Source organism: Cervus canadensis, chromosome 18, assembly GCF_019320065.1.
Source record: "Cervus canadensis isolate Bull #8, Minnesota chromosome 18, ASM1932006v1, whole genome shotgun sequence".
In the NCBI taxonomy this organism is placed as follows: Eukaryota; Metazoa; Chordata; class Mammalia; order Artiodactyla; family Cervidae; genus Cervus; species Cervus canadensis.
Window position 1 is genome coordinate 51,362,577 of NC_057403.1, and position 19,831 is coordinate 51,382,407.

Below are 19,831 nucleotides of genomic sequence, written 5' to 3' on the forward strand. Positions count from 1 at the left end.
CTGTTAAAGTGCTTCACTCAATATGCCAGCAAATTTGGAAAACTCAGCAGTGGCCTCAGGACTGGAAAAAGTCAGTTTTCATTCCAATCCCTAAGAAAGGCAATGCCAAAGAATGCTCAAACTACTGCACAATTGCACTCATCTCACACACTAGCAAAGTAATGCTCAAAATTCTCCAAGCCAGGCTTCAACAGTACATGAACCATGAACTTCCATATGATCAAGCTGGATTTAGAAAAGCCAGAGGAACAGAGTCAAAATTGCCACATCCATTGGATCATAACAAAGCACAGAGAGTTCCAGAAAACATCTACTTTCTGCTTTATTGACTATGCCCAAAGCCTTTTGGACTGTGCTGCATTTTTCACAAAACCAAACCTGTTGAAAATTCTGAAGAGATTAGAATACCAGACCTTCTACCTTCCTCCTGAGAAAATCTTGTATTCGGGAGCAAGAAGCAATCAGTTAAAACTGGACATGGAAAAACAGACTGGTTCCAAATTGGGAAAGGTGTATGTCAAGGCTTTATATTGTCACCCTGCTTATTTAACTTCTATGTAGAGCACATCATGTGAAATGGTGGACTGGATGAAGCACAAGCTTGAATCAAGATTGCTGGGAGAAATATCAATACCTCAGATTATTCAGATGACACCTCCCTTATTGCAGAAAACAGGAAGAAGAACTAAAGAGCCTCTTGATGGAAGCGTGAAAGAAGGAACTGAAAAAGTAGCTAAAACTCACATTCCAGTAAACTAAGATAAGGCATTCTAGTTCCCATCAACTTCATGGGAAATGAATGGGGGGAAACAGTGAGAGTCTTTATTTTTTGGGGGGCTCCAAAATCACCACAAGAATGGTGCTGCACCATTGAAATTAAAAGATGCTTGCTCCTTGAAGAAAAGCCACCTAGACAGTGATATAAAAGAAGAGGACATACTTTGCCAAAAAGGTCCATCTAACTCAAGGGCATGGTTTTTCCAGTAGCATGTATGGATGTGAGAGTTGGACGGTGAAGAAAGCTGAGCGCTGAAGAATTGCTTTTGAACTATTGGTGTTGGAGAAGACTCTTGAAGAGGTCCTTTTGGACTGCAAGGAGATCCAACCAGTCCATCCTAACGGAGATCAGTCCTGGGTGTTCATTGTAGGTCTGATGTGAAGCTGAAACTCAATACTTTGGCCACCTGATGCGAAAAACTGGACTCATTTGAAAAGACCCTGGTGCTGGGATTCAGGGGAGGAGGAGAAGGGGATGACAGAGATGAGTTGGTTGGATGGCATCACTGAGTCAATGGGGATGAGTTAGGCAAGTTCCGGAGTTGATGATGAACAGAGAAGCCTGGCGTGTTGCAGTCCATGGGGTCAAAAAGAGTCAGACACAACTGAGCGACTGAACTGAACTAAACTGTGCCCATAAAAATCTCCATTTTGTACAGCTTCTAGAAGCCTTTCTGCTTGCTAAAGGGGATGCTGCCTGATTCATAAATTGTTGAATAAAGCTAATTAGATCTTCAAATTTACTCAGTTGAATTTTTTAAACACTGATTTCTTTTTAAAAAATTAACTCAAGAAACAAAAAAATAATAATCAGCTCAACACAAAAGTTAATAATTTTTTAGATACTGCATTTAAATATCAGAGCTTAAAATTTTACACCATTTCCATGGGGATCAACAACTCTGCATTTTAGTAAATGCAATCAGCTTAATATGATGTCACCTTTCCTTGATCAGAAAGACATTATGTGGCATTTGGAGCATTTTAACCAACTGCCTTCACAGTCCCCCGGATGGAGCCCCACCAAGCCTCCTGCAGAGCTTCAAACTCTCCCTGTTAGAATACGAACCTGCACTTAGAGGGACCCTGGGCTTAGTCAAATGCTTAGCTGTCCTTGCCTTAAAATACTGTATCATTTTTGAAGAAAGGGCCTGCATTTTCACCTTGTAATGGGCCCTGCATGAATAAATGAGGATAGGAAGAAAGTGAGGTCGTCGACATAGAGCTACCATACGACCTATGATGTCACTCCCAAAGAAATGAAACACAAAAACCTATTCACGAATCTTCCAGCAGTGTTATTCACAACAGCTCCAGAGTGGAAGCAACCTAGGTGTCCATCAACTGACGATGGGCCAAGAAAATGTGGTCCAGGGAATTCCCTGGCGGTCCAGTGGTTAGAACTCAGGGCTGTCACTGCTAAGAGCCTGGGTTCAATCCCTGGTCAGGCAACTAAGATCCCACAAGCCATGCAGTGTGGTCAAAAAAAAAAAAAAAAAAAAAGGCTATCCATACGGTAGAATACTACTCAGCAGTATAAGAGGGTGAAGTCTGTCTAAGAAGAGATACCACAGTCCAATGGTAAGAGGACACAAGAAAGTGGAAGGGAGCTCTTGCCAGAGCCCAGATCTCAGATTTCCAGAACTGTGAGAAATAGGCGCCTTGTTTAAGCCCCCCAGTCTGTGGGGTCTGTTATGGTCCCCTGGGCTGACTAATACATTCCATTTACATGAACTATCCAGAAGAGGCAATCCACAGAGTCAGAAAGTAGGTGAGAGGTTACCAGGGACTCGGGGAGATGGGCTGGGGAGTGATTGCTTAATGGGAACAAAGGTTCTTTCAGGGATGATAAAAATATTCGGGAGTCAGGTAGTGGTAATGGTTGTATAACTTCATGAATGTATAAGAAACCACTGAGTTGTGCACTTTAAAAGGGTAGATTTTATGGTGTATGAGTTATTCCTCAATACAGCTATTATTTTTTAAAAAAAAAGAAGAGAGATAGTGGAGGAAGGGAGGGGAAACACCAACTGGGAGCTGAGAGGTAGTGGGAGAGGCTTGAAGGGGGGCACTCCTCATTGCTGAACCTCGAAGTGTCCTCCCATTTCTCCCCCCTGTTTCCTGCTTCGTCACAGCCCCTGACTCCCAGCCTCTCCCAGGCACTCAGAAACCACCTATCTAAATCTCAGGTTGGTTCTGGTCTCATCACTCCAGCTTGAGGTCTCTCCAGCAACTCCCTCTGCCCCCAGCATGCCACCCCTACACTGTACCCTCAGCCCCCGCCTGCCCTGCCGCCTGCATGCTCACTCCTTCACCCTGGACTTGCTATGTCTTTCTGTGCTCCCAGGTCTTTGCAGGAGTCACTCCTGCCGCCTGGAACAGCCTTCCACCTCCAACGGGCTCACTCCTTTCTCCAGGTCACACCTTCAGTGGACCTCCTCCCAGGCCCCTGGCTGTCTTGGCAGCTGGGCTGTGAGCTCCTGGATTGCCCGTAACCCCAAGTCAGGCACCATGTTACGACATCCAGAGTGTGTGTGTATAGCAGGGTCAGGGGAGGGTGCATTTAGAAAGACTGAAAGTGGCCAAGGTGGGATCAGAGCCCAGGTCTCTCTGAGTCCAAATCCTGTGACCTTGAGGCCCCAGGTGAAGGATGCAGGCAGTGCTCTCTAGGCCTCAGCGTTTCAGGTCTTCGAAGTGGGGCAGTTCACACCTGCTGCTTCCCTCTCAGGATGAAGGAAGGGACAAGAGGTGCCAAGCATCTGTCCTTGTGTGGAGCTCTGAATCACTGCCTGCCTGGTGCCCCGCATCTCACGAAAGCCCTGGGAGGCAGCCCCCACATTCTCTCCATTGTACAGTCAGGGAAATAGAAGCTGTACCATCGTGGAGCTGGGATTCCACCCTGGGCAGCCCAATCACAAAACCCAAGTGACCATATCACGGTGCCCTGGCTGGGGCTGTTGGGTAAGACAAATGTAAACTTTGTGGATGAATTATCTACTCCCAAAGAAAGTGAGGCTTTAGTCTTCCCAGCAGGTGGTTCCAGCACGTCGCTGGCCCAGGTGAGTTTGCTTCTAGGCATCACCAGGGCTGATCTGCGCTCCCTGGAGGGGGCCTCTGGGTCCACCTCCCTCTCTGCAGGCTCCACCTGCAGCCTGTCTCTCCTAGGGCCACGTGCTCTGGCTCTGCTCCCACCTGCCCTGCCTAGGGCTTTCCACTTGTCCCCGAGATTTTCCCCAGGGTGGGAGCTTCCCCTTGAGCCCCCGAGGGTGTGTCCTGCCTCCTCAGTTCAGCAAGCTGTGCCTGATGCTCTCTGTGCCCAATGCCAGGGTGGGCGCGGGGCTCACTCAGTCCACTCTGCCTTTGCTCAGCGCTCATCCCCTTGCTGCCCCCCCCCCCCAGCCCACTGCCTGCCTCCAAGTGCCTCAGCGCATGTGTGTGCATCCTTATGAATGTGTCCAGGGGCACAGGTGAGCTCCCCAAGAAGGCAACTGTCTGAAAGCTGCAATTGGGAAAGTGGATCTGCTGGAAGGATCCACTGGAGGTGGAAACCAGGAGGTCTCACCTCTTCAAGTGGCCAACCCCCCGCTGGCTTCCGTGGCTGCCTCGTGCTGTCACCAGAGAGCGCCCTAGCTAGACCCCAGCATTTGGGGTCCCAGCTGGGTGGGCCTCAGACTCTCAGACACTCACAGGCTGTCCATCCCCTGCACCGGCGCACAGTCACTTGGTGAGGGGCACGGGTGGGTGCAGGCTTGTGTACACATGCACACACACCCCATCTTCATCCAGACCCCACTCATATCTCAGCCCCCACGCAGGTGGAGTGAGAGGCTGTGGAAGGGTGGGCTTACCATCAGGGGTGCTGACCCCACTGGGGTCCTTGTTCCTACAGGCTCCATTCTGTCCTCTGAGGCACGGACTCCACCTGGCCTTCTTCCCTCCCTGGAGACATCCAGGGGCAACCCTGAGACCCACTGAGGAGTGGCCCCCTGTCCCTGCCAGTGTCAGGAGGTTTGCAGGCCCCAGGAGGTAGGGGAAGGGCTCTGGGACCTTTCCTGCCTGAGGCTGTGGGCTTCTATTGTCTCTGTGGCCCCAGGGCTACCCGCACAGCAGGGCCTGGGCAGGATGTTTCCATGAATGAATGAATGAAAATTGAACTAAGGTCAGCTCAGTTCCCACTTGCAGGCCTTCATCAAGGGTCCTGGATTTCCTCCCACAGTGGTGATCCGGGCACAGCACTTTCTCACCCCAACACCCTCCTTCACCTTGCACATGTTAGTCACTCAGTCGTGTCCAACTCTTTGTGACCCCACGGACTGGAGCCCGCCAGACTCCTCTGTCCATGAAATTCCGCAGGCAAGAATACTGGAGTGGGTAGCCATTCCCTTCTCCAGAGGATCTTCCCAACCCAGGGATCAAACCTGGGTCTCCCACCTTGCAGGCAGATTCTTTACCGACTGAGTTCACCAGGGAACCCGTGAGGCCACCGGCAGAGCTTGGATGAAACCGCAGGCCCCACTGTGGTCCTATCCTGAAGACCAGTAGGCTGTGGTGGCCAGGCTCCGGGAAGGCCCCAGGAACCCACCAGCCCACCTGTGGAGACTCATGGTCCTGAGCAGCCCCTTAGTCTGGCTGGTCCCCGGTGGGTGCAGAGGACCCAGCACGGAGCTGCCGTGTAGGAACCCAGCTCCTCTGCTGGCACCTCTGTGCCGAGAGCACGAGGCCCTGGCCAGCCTGCCCATCCTCTCTGCCGGACACCGGGTGTGTAAGCACCAGACCTGGACAGCCCCAGCTCCAGATTTCACCACACTCAGAAGAGCAGATGACATGGAGACTGTAGTGTCAGCCCTGCACTGGGGGCAGCTGGCCCCTAGGCACCAGAGGGCCAAGGTTGTAGGGCCACTGCTACAGTGGGGGCCAGGCTCTGTGTGAGCTCACTGCCTGAGTGTGAGTTTTGCATTTTAGCACCAACTGGCCTCATGTCTTTATGCAAACTTCTATCTCTGCTTCCAGCTTCTTTTGCACAAACATGACGTCACCTCCCAGGAGCACTTTCCATCCCACCCCTTCCTCACAGAAGGTGGCTTGGAGCTGCCTACTCCTCTCTGTCCTGATTTCAGTAGACCCCATCACGCAAGACCCAGGCGTCCCTCTCAGATATTCATTGATAACCAGACAGCATGGCCACCGGCCAGCCAGAAGGGCCCCTGATGTAGGGCCACACATTTACTCTTTGGATCCTGGGCTGCGGGGACGTCTAGACGGTTCCAGCAGGTGTCGGCACGGCCAGGAGGAGGGCCTTGGGTATTGACAGAGGGTAGCTGAGGGGCCATGTTAGTGTGTGCCAGTCAGATACGTGGTGTTTCTTTGGGGTCTCACCCAGACACCGATCCCTCCCCTGGGCCCTGGAGCACCCCGGGGTGTGCTGTTTGTGACATCCTGAGCCTGGAACCCCCCAGCTGGATGTTCACACTGCTTGCTAAGCCCCTGAGTCCAAGGACTCGAGGCTGACATTTTAAGAAGTGTCACCTTCCTCCTGCCCGCGTCCTGCTCTGGCCTTGGGACCAAATACAGGAAGGCTCCCACTAGGAATGCAGCTCTTCAGCCAGGCGTTTTGTCACTTTTTCTAACTACGGAATCACCCACATTCATCGGGGTAGGCACCCAAGCACCGGGTGTACCCTTTCTCCAGGCATTTCTGGAGTCACAGCACAGGTACAGTGGTGACCATCCACCCTGAGGCTGAGGACACCGACTTTGTAGAAGGAGGGATTTGGGCTCACACCTCAGCTCTGCCTTTGATCAGCTGTGTGGCTTTGAGCAGCCGACTTGCATCTGTGAGGCTCTGCTTTCTCTTCCGGAAAACAACAACAGTGAAGTCGTCACCATGAAGGGATAGTTGTGATGGTTACACAAGATGCTGAGGGCCATGCCCCATGCTTGGCATATGCCAAGCTCCTGGTGGATGGCGGCTATTAGACATGAATACATTCTTCAAACAGGAGGGAATGCTCGTCTGCTATTTGCAGCCTGCCCTCTAACTCAACGGAAAAGTGAAAGTGTTAGTTACTCACTCATGTCCAGCTCTTTTCGACCCCATAGAGCGTACCCCACCAGGCTCCTCTGTCCATGGAATTCTGCAGGCAAGAATTTTGAAGTGGGTAGCCATTCCCTTCTCCAGGGGATCTTCCCAACCCAGGGATCAAACCTGGGTCTCCTGCATTGCAGGAGGATTCTTTACCATCTGAGCCACCCGGGAAGTCCCATTAATTCAATGGATCATGTGCCAATTAGTTTTTCTCCAAGGCATCAGTTTTAACAGCATCAGGTCCTTATCACTCTGGACATCTAAGTTGTCAGGGAGTTCTCTTATTATGAACAAGAGCTCTGTGACCACCCTGTACCTGGAGAAGTCACAGAGAGTTTCTGTGCTGCTGGGGAGGGGGTTGCTGGCTGCAGGACTCCTGGGGCACAGGGAGGGTATGGACACAGGAAACTGAGGAATGTGGTCTGTCCACAGGCAAGCTAGTGGGTGAGCACTCAGGGCAAGTGAGGTGCTCTCTACATAGGTGCTAGCTGGCGATGCCTCTGTCTCTGGTGTCTTTCCTGTCCAAAAGAGGAGCCGGACCCCCACACCAATGGGCAGGAGGAGTGGTATAGAGAGAGGGCCCCGTGTGAGGCTGAAGACAGATTCTAGTCCAGCCAGGTGATTTCAGCACCAGCCAGGAGGACAGCAGTCAAGAGCTCTCTTGGGAGGGAATTCCCTGGGAGGGCCAGTTTGGAGGAGGGGGTGGGGGGTGGGCTGAGGGTGGTCACAAGGAGAGGCAGAGAAATCCTCTGTCCACCAGGCACCATGGAGCCCTCTGTGTGGCTTCCCAGCATTCCAGGAAGCCCTGGGGGGGCTGGGGTGCCCCTTCCGTGGCAGGGAACATGCCATCTCTTCTGCTGCCCTTTCCCAAAATGTACTTATCCAGGACTCACGTACAGGAGAGTTCACAGCAGTGGCATCTGTGATCCCCCAAACTAGAAACGACATAGAAGTCCACCAACAGTCCATCCTGCGTGGACATTTTGCAGCCCAGTCCTGTGGTGGAGAGCCATACAGCAGGGGGGAACGGATGATCTGGACAGTCATAGTCAGGCAGATGCCCACCTGCCAGTGTCAGTGGAATGAGCAGGACACAGTCCACTGTGCTGGTTACAGAGAGCACCTGATGGTCGCAGCAGAGGACAGTGATCAGGATGTAAGCCAGGGCGGGGGTGGGGCTGGCAGGCCGATGGTATCCACACGCCCACTTTATTCATTCATATGTCATTTTGTATTTCAAGCACGTTTATATGAGTATATTACATTCCAAAATCAAAATGTTAAAAAAAAAGAGAGATAAGACACTTGTTGTCGTTGGACTTTCTGGGAGACACAATTCAAGGGCCTGGCTCCTGGATGCTGGACCTGGTGACCAGGAATCCGCACCTTTCCCAGGCTCCTCCTGGGTTCCTAGGGGTGTGGGCTGCGACTCACAGCCTGAGGATGGACCTGGGGATGAAATCTGCACTTTAAACGCCTCAGAGGAGCCAGGCCCCTGGCCATTTGGAGGCCACAGCAGGATTCCTGTTTTCTGAGCCAGCTGAGGGGTCCCTTTGGGGTCTCTTCCTGAAAGCTAGCCAAGAGGAGGTGTGTCGGCCATGGGGAACACAGCAGCAGCCCCAGCCCAGCAGGAAGCATGGGGTCCCCTGCTCCCTGGAGCCCCCAGGCCCAGGCCCAGTCCCACTCCTTCACCTGAAACGTTCACGCCCCGACCGCAGTCCCAGTCTCCCCGCAGGCACACACTGCGGGAGGCACTCACCTCTGTGCTCCCTCCTCTCCAGACGGAAGTGGGGGGCCCCCAGGGAGTAAAGGACTGGTCCACCCCCACCCTCCCTGGGTCTCTGCCTTGTCCTGTGGGGCTCCAGAGGCTCGGCGGGCTAATAGGGTCCTTCCCAGCCTGGCCAGCCTGTGCTCTGGGGGAAGCTGGGGTCCTGGGATTTCTTCTCAGGGGTCTCCCTGCTGGGGAAGCCACATCAGCTGACTTCAGCCCTACAAGGGGGGACTAAGGGGGACAAGGGGGGATGACAGGGGGCAGGAGAAGTTGGCAGGGCCGCATGTGTGTCTGTGAGCACCCAGCACGTCTGCGCAGCACTGCAGCCTGCAGAACAGAAGCCTGTGCCGCTGGACCACGGGACCGTCTCTCCCTCCCTCTTTCCCCCGGGAGGGGGAGGAGGAGGAGGAGGGGGAGGGGGGAGGGGGAGAGGGGGAGGGGGAGGGGAGGGGGAGGAAGGCCCGAGGCTCCTGACCCGGTAAGTTCTCAGCACTGCAAGTTTCTCCTGGGGGCTCACCTGGGCTGGGGGAGAGTGGTCCCTGCTGCCCGCCTGGGGGAATGTTCTTTGACGAAAGGCTCGTGTGCAGGGGAGGAAGAGATGGAAGTGGGGAGGTAGGGGACCCTGGGATGCCGAGGTGGCAGAGACAGGTGAGCCCCCAGTTGCAGGGGGCCTTGCCCATGGGGGAAGAGGGGCTTCTGGGAGAACTCTGGGTTCTCCTCCACCCCGCTCCCTGGACTGGTGGCTGCTGGCTTCTGCCAGCTGGAGGGAAATGCAGCCTTTGGGATCGTGCCGGCTGCTGGGCTCCCGGGGCGAGATGGTCTCCTCCAGGTAGAGTGAAGGGAGGCTTGTGTTCAGGAGGGTGAGGGGCTCCGTGTGTGGGGAGTGGCTGCGGGAGCCTGGGGGCACAGGCATGTGGCGTTTTGCATCTCTGAGCACCTGGGTGTATGAACGTGGACAGTGTGCGTCTGTAGTTGTAACACAGATGCCTGGGTTGTGGGCAAGTTGTGATGTGCATTTATGTACCCACACACGCATTTGGGTCCCTGTGTGGTTGGTACCTGTGCGTGCAAAGTTGAGTGTGTGTCTATGTCCACGCCAAAGTGGGGACACGTATGTGTGTTGGGCTCTGGGTCGGTGTGTGTTGGGGGTGCTGTACAGGGGGATTTTGTTTCGTGTGTGTTGTGTGTGTCTAGCTTGTGCGCCTGGGTTTCTGTGTCTGTACAAGGAGGGCTCCACTCTGGTCCTGGGCCACTCGGCCACCAGGGGCCCAGATGGGACTCTGAGGGAGCTGGCGGGGGTCCTTCTGGCCGGTGACACCCGCAGAATTAAAGGGTGGAGGAGTGGGTGGTGTGTGGTGTGCGTGTGTAGGTGTGCTGTAGGGCTGTGTGGGCCCCAGGACCTCACCTGTCGGCCCGAGTCCCAGCCACGACTTCACTGCTCCATCGCCCTGTGATGGGTGGAGGGGGGTGGCTGACTGGCGTTTCCAGAGCTGGGGGAGCGGAGTCTGTGCGGGGCCCCCGACGCCCTGGTGTGCCTGTCCCTTTCGTTCTGCACAGCCCCCTGGGATTGAGCTACTGTTAGGGTCTCCAGGTGTGGAGACTGAGACCCAGGGGAATTAAAGCCTTAATGTTAACATTAGGAACAGACGTGGGACAGAGCCAGTCTCCCAGCCCAGAACCCTCTGTGTCTCCTGGTTTTGTGGGGATCTCACTGCATCCCTGAGAAGCAGTTTCACAGATGAGCTGGCTGGGGCTTGGAGAGGCCATGTGGCTTCCTAGTGAAAGGACTGCGGGCCGCCAAGCATCCAGGAGGCACTGAGTCAGGGTGCGACATGTGTCCTTCTGGGTTCAGTCTCCTTGCTGTCTCATGTCTTAAGCACGACCATCTATATTTATGCACCAAGAGACTGAGGCTGGCAGAGCCGGTGACTTGCTGACTACATTTACGGCAGAGACTGGAAGGAGCGTCCCTGTTGTGTCCTTCTCTTGGCCAAGCAGTCACGTCACCTGTGCTGGGTCCCCGTGTGTCCCTGGGGCTGGGCTCTTGGGAGAGGCAAGTGTTTGTCCAGTGGCACGAGGCCCCAGCCAACGGTGTGGACACCTCCCGGAATCCCCCTGCCCCCTAGTGCCTGAGCAGCCACCATGGAGAGTGGGAGCAGGCCAGGAAGCCCCAGCACCGTGCCCCTGGCTCCCAGTGAGGCTGTCCCGGGCCCTGCGTACAAGGGGGTCTCCATCTTCCTGGTGCTCCTCGTGTGCGTGGTGGGCATCATGGGCAATGCCATGGTGGTCCTGGTGGTGCTGACCACCCGGGACATGCAAATGTCCACCAGCTGCTACCTGGTCAGCCTGGCCCTGGCAGACCTCACTGTGCTGGTGGCTGCAGGGCTGCCCAGTGTCTCCGAGAGCTTGGCTGGGCAGCGGGTGTATGGCCACGCCAGCTGCCTGGACATCACCTATTTGCAGTATCTGGGCATCAATGCCTCCTCCTGCTCCATCCTGATTTCCACGGTGGAGAGGTATGTGCACCCCCAGTCCCCCCCCAACAGGTCAGGACTTCCTGGCTGTGATCCTTGGTAAACTGAGGCTGCTCTCCTTTAATGAAGAGGGGTGCTGGGTGAGACCCTGGAGGAGCCTGGTGGAGAGGGGGCAGGTGCCTGGAAGTGGGTTTCTCATCTCACCTCTGCCGCTGACTTGCTGCGGGATGCCAACGCAGCCTGGCACTCTTCGGGCACGGTGTTCCCCTTGGGAATGTGGGCGCTGGACTGGACAGTCTCCCAGGCCTGTTCCAGCTCTGAAGCTAACACCTGAGAGGCAAACCCGCCTCTCAGGATGTAGATGCTGAAGCCCGCTGGCTGGGTTCAACATCAGCTCTGCTTCTTCTCAGCTGCGTGGCCTTTGGCACATTGGCCCAGAGACTCAGCATCTTGTCCAGGGCCACACAGATTGGGGACAGAACCGAGGCCTCTGACTTACATATGCTGGCCCAGTCCTGCCTCTTGCCCGCTGTGCCATCTGGGGTCACAGTGTCCTTGACCCCTTAGCATGAGACCTTTGGTAGTGGGCAGTAGGAAGCCCGCTGGAACTTGCACAGAGGTCAAGGTCTTTGCATGGGCACCTCTGCCTTGTGGGCCTGGCCAGACCTTAAGGGGCTGTGTGTTCTGACTCGGCCCGCTCTCCCCTCTTGAGATTGGCACCTTGCTCTGCCAGCCCCTGAGGCTGCCTCAACGTGGCCACTCCGCTCCCCAGATCTCCACAGCCTCCCAGGTCCATAGTGAAAGGGCCGTTTAAACCATCACATCGCATTCGGTTCCTCATTGGGGAATCTGATTGGCCGAGTGCATCAGGTGTCCCCACTGCAGCCCAATAGCCCAGGAGGGCAGGTGGGTCACAGGACCGCCCTGTGGCCTGCAGGTACATCGCCATCTGCCACCCGATGTGGGCACAGACCGTGTGCACCATGACGCGGGCCAAGTGAGTCGTGGTGGGTGTCTGGGGGACCACGTCCGTGTATTGCCTGCTCTGGTTCTTCCTGGTGGACCTGGACGCTGGAGGGCGCCGGGGCCTGCAGTGCGGCTACCAGGTGGCCCACAGCCTGTACCTTCCTATCTACCTGCTGGACTTCACCGTCTTCTTCCTTGCGCCCCTACTGGCTCTACGGACCAGTAGAGCCCTACGGTGCTCTACGGACTTATCTCAAGGATCTTGTTCTGGAGCACCCTGGCGCACCTGCCATAGCTTGGGGACCAGCACAGGGACAGTGAGGCCCAGCCGGAGGCAAGAGCCCTGGGGAGACAGCCCTGTGAGCCTGGCGGGGGTGCGGGGGCCAGCTGCCACAAGGCCAGAGGCTTCCCTTCATCCAGGAAGCAGGTACGAGGTCTCCTGAGGCTGGGGGGTGGGAGGGGGCGGTTTGTACAGAGACAGGGAGTTTGGGCAAAGGGGTGAATGGATGGGGCGGGGGGTGCTGGCTCCACCCCTGTTCACCCACTCACTCAGCAGGTGTCTCTGGGCACCAACTGTGTGTCCGGTGAGGTTCTAGGTGCTGGAAGCTGGGGAGAACAGAACAAGACAAACATCCTGCCTTTGGGGCTCATGGTAAGACAAGTAAACACTTGTTCTGCAGAATACTGCCCAGAAGAGAGGGAGTTTAGGGGAAAGTTTGAGAAGGCCTTGCTGAGGTGACGACTGAATTAAGATCTGAGATTGGCAGCAGGGCAGACCAAGCAGATACCCAGGAAGTGGTCCAGGTGGGGAGAAACAGAGGGAGGGCCTGGTGCATGAATGGTCAGGAAGGATGGGGGGAATGGGGTGGACACTCTGGGGGCCCTGGAAGCACTCAGCCCTGACTGGGGCAACTCTGGGGGTTCTGAGAGGAGGGGCCACATCTCAGGGTTCAGGGGCTCCGTACACGTTTGCAGCCCAAGACAGGCGTGTACAGGCTCCGACGTGTAACCACGATGGGCGCGCGGAGAGGCTGAGGCGGGGGGAGGGCTGAGCAGAGAGGGTCCCTGTGGATGAGCAGCTGAGATGTGAGTGGGGGAGAAGCAGAGAGGGAGACAGAGAGAGGGAGGGACTGGGGAAGAGACAGAGGCACAGAGACAGAGAGGGAGACACAGAGAGAGAAGGAGATACAGAGATACACACACACAGAGACAGAGGGAGAGAGACATAAAGAGACAGACGGGGAGACAGAGCGAAACGGAGAACCAGAGGCGCTGAGCAGTCGAGGCCTGCCTGCACGCGGGCTGTAGCATGGCCCCAGCACAAAGCTATGGACACACAGGCATCACACTTTCTGGGGCAAAGGACTGATGATTTCGTGGGGATCCCTCACCCCCCACCTCCCCATAGACCAATTCCTGAAGGACACTGCAGTTCTCCTGATGCCACAAGTGGAGACAGAGGCTCAGAGAGAGGCTCAGAGAGGTGAAGGGGGCTGGCCAAGGTCACCCAGCTTAGGCTTGCTGGCTTTAGCACTCTGACTCCCACCCTCTGCCCCCTGTACTCTGGAGGCAGCAGCAGGCAGAGGCCAAGATAAAGCAGATGAGGGGACCCCCAAGACCTCCCCTCAGCTCTGGGGTCCTCAGGAAGTTCTCTGCATGGATCAGTGATGGCTGTCCCTCTGTGTGGCCAGGACACCTGCCCGTTCTCCTCCCACTGACCCTCCTCCCTCCCAGAGATGCCGTGACCCTGGGCTGGCAGCGGGAAGTTGGAGCCCAGCATGTTCCTGTCCTCAGCCCGCCTGGTGACTCACTCCTGAGCTGAAAGAACAGAATGGGGTGCAGAGTGGGGACATGACTGTGCACAGACGGGCTGCAGGAGAAGCTGGTTCATGGTGCCTGGGCAGTGTGATCTCTCACTCTGAGCCTCTGCTTCCTCTTATTTTTTTTTTTTTGCCTCGAGGCTTGTGGGATCTTAGCTCCCCAACCAGGAATTGAACCTGGGCCATGGCAGTGAAAGCCCCTGAGTTTTAACCACCAGACTGCTGGGGAATTCCCTTCCTCCTCCTCCAGGTGGAGGTGACAACAGCACCACTGGAAGGCTCGCTGCAGGGAACGTAACCTGAGTGCCAGCAGCAACGGCGTCCACCCAGGCTTCCCTGCAGCACCCCTCAACAGATGCCTGAGGCGCCGCTCCAGGCATCTGGTCTTTACTTCCTGGGGGTCTGAGAGGTCTGGGAGGTGAGGTGCACCAGTGGGCACAGGGCGGTGAACAATTACCACTTGAAATGGGGCTATTCCATCAGTGTGTCGACCAGCACAGCTTTGAATGCTGGCCCTGGGTTCCTGAACGGGAAACGTTTAGCGTAGAGTCCAATGGGTACGCCGTAGTAATTTCAGTGATATTGCAATTACGTTCTCATCACATGCTCAGCAAACACACACTGAGGCAGGAGCCACGGCCTCAGCTCGGCCGCTGGCCCCGCTGGCCCCACGGTGTGAAGGGTGATGGCGGTCGGCCACCCAGCCCTCCCGCCCACAGGTCACCAAGATGCTGGTGGTGGTCGTGCTGCCCTTTGCCCTCCTGTGGATGCCCTACCGCACGCTGGTGCTTCTCAACTCCTTCGTGGCCGAGCCCTTCCTGGACCCCCGGGTGCTCCTCTTCTGCCGCACCTGCGTGTATGCCAATAGCGCTGTCAACCCCATCATTTACAGCCTCATGTCCCAGAAGGTCCGGGCGGCCTTCCGGCGGTTGTGTCAGTGCAGGGCGGAGGGGCCACAGAGGTGCATGGCTGGGCTCAGCACCGCCAGCTACAGCGTGGTCCGAGAGACCCCTCAGAAGGCACAGACCAGCAGGAGCGAGGCCGCCGGCCCTCAAGCAGCAGGGTCCCCACTCCTGCAGCAGCGGCCTGGATTCAGCACGGTCCGAGGGCTGCCCTCCCCCGGACCAGCCCCTCCCACCTCCCTCGGTTTGCTCCCCAGCTGGATCCTGTCTGCTGATGGCTGGCAGGACCAGGAGATAGGCAGATACCCCTTTGCCAATGGCTCTCTGAGCCTCCCACCTCCTCCCCTGTGAGCTCTGTCCCTGGGCCACAATGTGAGAGCAGGGCTGTCTCAGGGGACGAACAGAGCAGAGTGCTGTTTCTTCTGGCCACTGAGCCATAAACAGGAAGCCTTCCTGAGCCCTCTTGCCCTGAGGCATCCAAGCTCTGCCCTCAAGGAGCCCGCTTTGCTGACCACTACCCTCTACATCCAGGGATGGAGGGGATTTCACGGTGTGGGACAGCTAGGCCCCAGGCTTCCTCCTCTCAGGCTCCACCACTTTTCTGGGTGGAACGCTGCAGCCAAAGGCATTGACAATTCAGGTGGCAGGGGGCAGAAAGAGCCCTCCAAGGGGGAGCTGGATGGGTTTCTGGGCCAGCTGGTGGGACGGTCGCCTGGCCTGACTCTCAGAATCTCAGGCCTGTTTCCTCCCTGCCAGTTCTCTGCAGTTGCTCCATGTGGTAAGTGGTTTCAAGGGATGTAGATCAACGACAGTCATCTCTGCTTTGACGCCAAGAACCAGTGGAGCCTGGACTGAGGGCCACGCGTAGATGGCCAGGACCCAGGACCCTAGCACCAGCCCTCAGGTCAAGGACCCTGGGGGTGGCCTGCCTTGTGCCACGTGATTTGGCCAGGACCTGGCCTGTTTACCTGCCAGAAGGTGGCAGCTAAGCTGGACGAACTGATGCCCAGCCTTCCATTAGGGCACATAGCTGCCCACCCTGCTGTCCACCAATAAGGAGAGAGAGCTGGTGTGAGTGGGTGTGGCCATGGTCACATGACAACTCTGGTCTGGATTACTGCAGCCCCAACTGAGCCACTGCTGGGCTGCTCCCCCTCCCCACACCCCGCCGTCCATGCCTGCCATCCCCCCACACCCCCTGGTGGTCCTTACTGATGGTTGAGGGCTCTGGGCCCTGGGCCAGCTATCTGCAGCCCTCTTACCCCAGCAATGACCCTGTCAAGGGGGGCCTCCAATTGTGTTGGTTTTAATGTATGAGGAAACTGAGGCCAGGAAGACCTTCAGGGGGTCACCTGTCCCCCATGGGTGAGTCACTGAACTCCTGCCCACAAAGCTCATTAGGACAAAAGCACAGCATCTTGAGCCCAGCCCCATTCCCTCTGAGATTATTTACCTCTTGGCCACCGTGATGCTCATTAAAGCAGATTTTCCATGGACACTTGTTTGGGAGGAGGTCTGTGTGTCCAGAGGTGGCCTGAGTATGACCTCCAGGATGGAAGGAGGTGGGAGTGAGGGAGTACATTGGGCAGGGAGAAAGGGCATCCTGAAAGCTGGGCCATGGTGGGACTCTGTCCCCAGAGAGAGCCGAGGGACAGATGGGGGCTGATGAGAAGACGGGACCTCGCTGGAGGAAGGGTGCCCTCTCATTGACCTTGTGGCTGAGCTCCGAGACAGACGCTGCCTGGGTGTGAGCTTCTCCCACGGCTGCAGAGGGCCTGCTGGGTCAAGGTCTTGATGCTGGTCCTGGCCTTTCTCCATACCTCTCTGGTCACCCTGCACACCTGGGCTGGGCCACCCCGCCCCAGGTAAGACAGTGCTCAGTGAGGGTACCTGTTACCAGAGTTCTAGCCTTATCACTGTACCAGTCTCGCTGTCTGAACTGCTCCCTTTCTGTCTTTTTTTGGTGTAGGAACATCTCACGGACAGGGAGGTTAACTGTTTACTGCCCCCTACCCAGGACACACATAAGTCAGGAAATAAGTTAACTTAGGCACCTCACCTCCCTGCAGATGGAAAAAACGAACTTGTAAAAGTCAGAGAGGACCCCAGGCTGCTGCCCCAACTCCCGGAGTGAGCTGTGCTTCTGGCTTAATTTGACATGCGGCTCTCTGGAGCTCTGTCCCCAAACCTGGCATGCGTCAGCCCCTCCCTCTGAAGCCCCTCACTGGCTCCAATTTTTATTTCCCGGTTTTCAGAATAGCAGTTCCACCCCCAGAGAGTGTCAAAAAATACCAGAGCTGGGCTGGGGCCAGAGGTCTGGGCACGTGGAGTAGAGACAAGCTTCTCGGTCAGAGCAGCGCCCTGTCTGGGGAACAAAAGCCGAAAGCTGTGACAACCCGCTGCACGCTAAGGGATGTGCCGGCTGGAGGACGGTCCCAGCCCTTGGCTGTGACAGCGCCTGTGACAAGCAGCACCCCTGTTTAAGGGGCCAGGACCAGCACTGTGCTCTGGATGGATTTCGTACCCGAGGGGCTAAAAGCAAAGACACTTTGGTGTGTGGACATGGCACCAGTGGTTGTCTCCCAGCTGAGCCAGGAGGCTGCGGGGACACGCGTGAAGCCGGACCTGCTGTGGCTCAGAACTCAAGCGGTCCCGGACGATGCAGAGGTGCTGTCGCCCCGTGGGAACAGATGCAGCAGTCAGAGGTTAGAGCGTGTGCTTCCCTGGAACAGGCCCAGAAAACGGGGCTTGGGAAAGGGACTGTGCTATGGCTCCAGGCCAGGTGTGCCACACGGAGCCCTTGGGCCATTGGGACACCAGGTCTGTGCCATTCGGAGCTGCCCCGAGGCTCTACTCTCTGCTGAGCCCGTGTTGCCCTCGGAGTAAATGCCCAGGGACTGCAGAGGGCATAGAGCCTGGGGCTGGCTCAGCTCCCTCTTCAGACCTGTGTGGACACCCACTCCCTCCCTCCAGCAGGGGCCGCTGTGGGCTCAGGGTAGTGCTGTGCTCCCCGGCTGGGCTGGGCCCAGGGGCCGTGGGTTCCCCTGGGAAATATTGGAACAGCCAGGGTGTCTGGGTCGGGTCCCCTCTGAGCCTGTGCTCCCAGAAAACAGGGGCAGTTAAGAAGTTTCACAGGGGACTTTGCTAGCGTCCAGTGATTAGACTCTGAGCTTCTAGTGCTAGGGGCATGGATTTGATTCCTGGTTGGGAAAGATCTCATATGCCGTGCAACATGGCCAAAAAAACCCCCCCAAACAAAAAGCCGGACAAATCTCTTGTTTTTCGAAACATCTTGGGAGACAGTTTGCTGCAAAGACTTCCCCGAATGATGTAGATGAAGTTGGTCCTTCTTCAGATACCCCATGAGACCCCTAGATACTTCCCGGGTTACTTGTCACCAGGCCAGACTCCGCTCCTCCAGCTCCTGGTTCTTTGTCTCATGTTCAATAAGCTGAAATGAGATTGTGTGTTCCCCTGAAACTAGCAACAGAGAAGAACATTCCCCATTCAGCTGACTGAGAGTGCCCTTAGGGCCAAGCAGCTGGAGACCACCCATCTGTCACCTGGAGACCACCTGCCTGTCACCTGGAGAACACCCCCTGTCACCTGCAGACCACCTGCCTATCACCTGCAGGCCATTCATTTGACAGGAGACCACCTGCTTGTCACCTGGAGACCACCCACCTGTCACCTGGAGACCTCTCATCCGACTGGAGACCAGCACGCTGTCACCTGTAGGTCCGTCCCCCCGCCCCCGCGTCTACTCTCTGCGTAGGAGCCGCGGCAGAGCCACCTGCCAGGACCTCTGGCCCCTGGCCCCCGGAGCCCTCCCCTTGCCCTGGGTTGGGGCTAGGCCGCCAGCGGAGGCTGGGCGGGTCCTTGTCCCTCTGCGCCCCCAGCCCCGCGCCGGCAGGTGCGCCGAGTTAGAGCCGCTCGGCGCTCGCGCCCCCCCAGCTGTCCCGGCAGGCCCCGCGCTCCCTGCGTCCGCCCGCGGGTCTCGGGCGCCTCCTGGCCCGCGCGGCGGCCGTCGGTGACCACAGGGCTGCTGGGAGCCAGCGGCGTTTAGGGGACGACCCAGGAACGCCTGAAGTCGCCGACGTGCAGGTAAGACACATATTTGCAGTTTCTTGAGCTTTGTGCGTGGACCCGAAGGGCTCCTTGCCGTTTTTGAAGCCGCGCGGGTCATTCCAGGGGAGCGACCCCCGGGTAGCTGAGGAGGCACTGTGCTCGGCCTCTGAGCGGACAGCTTGTCCTTTGGGGTGTCGCGTCCTTACAACCAGCCAGTCGGTGGCCCCCCAGCCCTCCCCCCTGCCCCCCACCGGACCACAGGCCTGTGCAGACACACGTGCCTTTCTGCTCCTTTAATTGCGGGCGGGGTGGGGCATGGATAACGGGACGCCCCTCCCCTGCTGGGTTCCAGAATATTCTCAAGCCATGGGTGCAAGGTGTCAGCGCCTGCCTCCCACCGCTCACCCCCATCACAGATGCACAGCACTTTGTCCTCCTCCGACCTCAGGCAGCTTCAGACCTGCCCCCCAAGGCGTCTGGCGCTGCCACTGGTCCTTCCTTAAGTCTTTGGGAGGATCCTGTCCCCCTGAGCCTGTACCTCCCTCCTCCTCCTCCCTGCAAGGTCAGGGCCTCTCAGGCTCTCCCGCCCCCACCTGACTAAGGAGCTGGGCCCCTGGCCTGGACCACAGGTGCCTGCCGGCTCTGCGCGAAGGGAGGAGAGATGGTGGCAGGGAATGGGGCCCAGGAGAAGTGGCCCCTCTGGGCCAGGCTGCTCTGCTCAGCCCGGGCTTCCAGGTGCTCTGTGCAGCTGGCCCAGCAAGGATGCTGGTACCAGGACCCTGGCCCAGACGGAATGCAGTGACCAGGGAGGAGTTGCCTGGAGGTGTGGCAGTTGCCGCCTGGTGCTGGGGGTGGCTGGGAGTTGATGCCACCGAGGTGGCCCTCAGAGCCGGGGTGGGGACATGCCGAGGTCTTGCTTAACCTTTAACCCCTCCTGTGGCTGAGCAGGGGTGGAGTGTGCCAGTTGG

The 19,831-nt window shown here is 57.1% G+C and overlaps 1 pseudogene; it reads left to right on the top strand.

Moving 5' to 3' along the window:
* Window positions 1-10,775: 10,775 nt before the first annotated feature.
* LOC122421326 lies at window positions 10,776-15,146 on the top strand (annotated as a pseudogene).
* The last annotated feature ends 4,685 nt before the right edge of the window (window positions 15,147-19,831 follow it).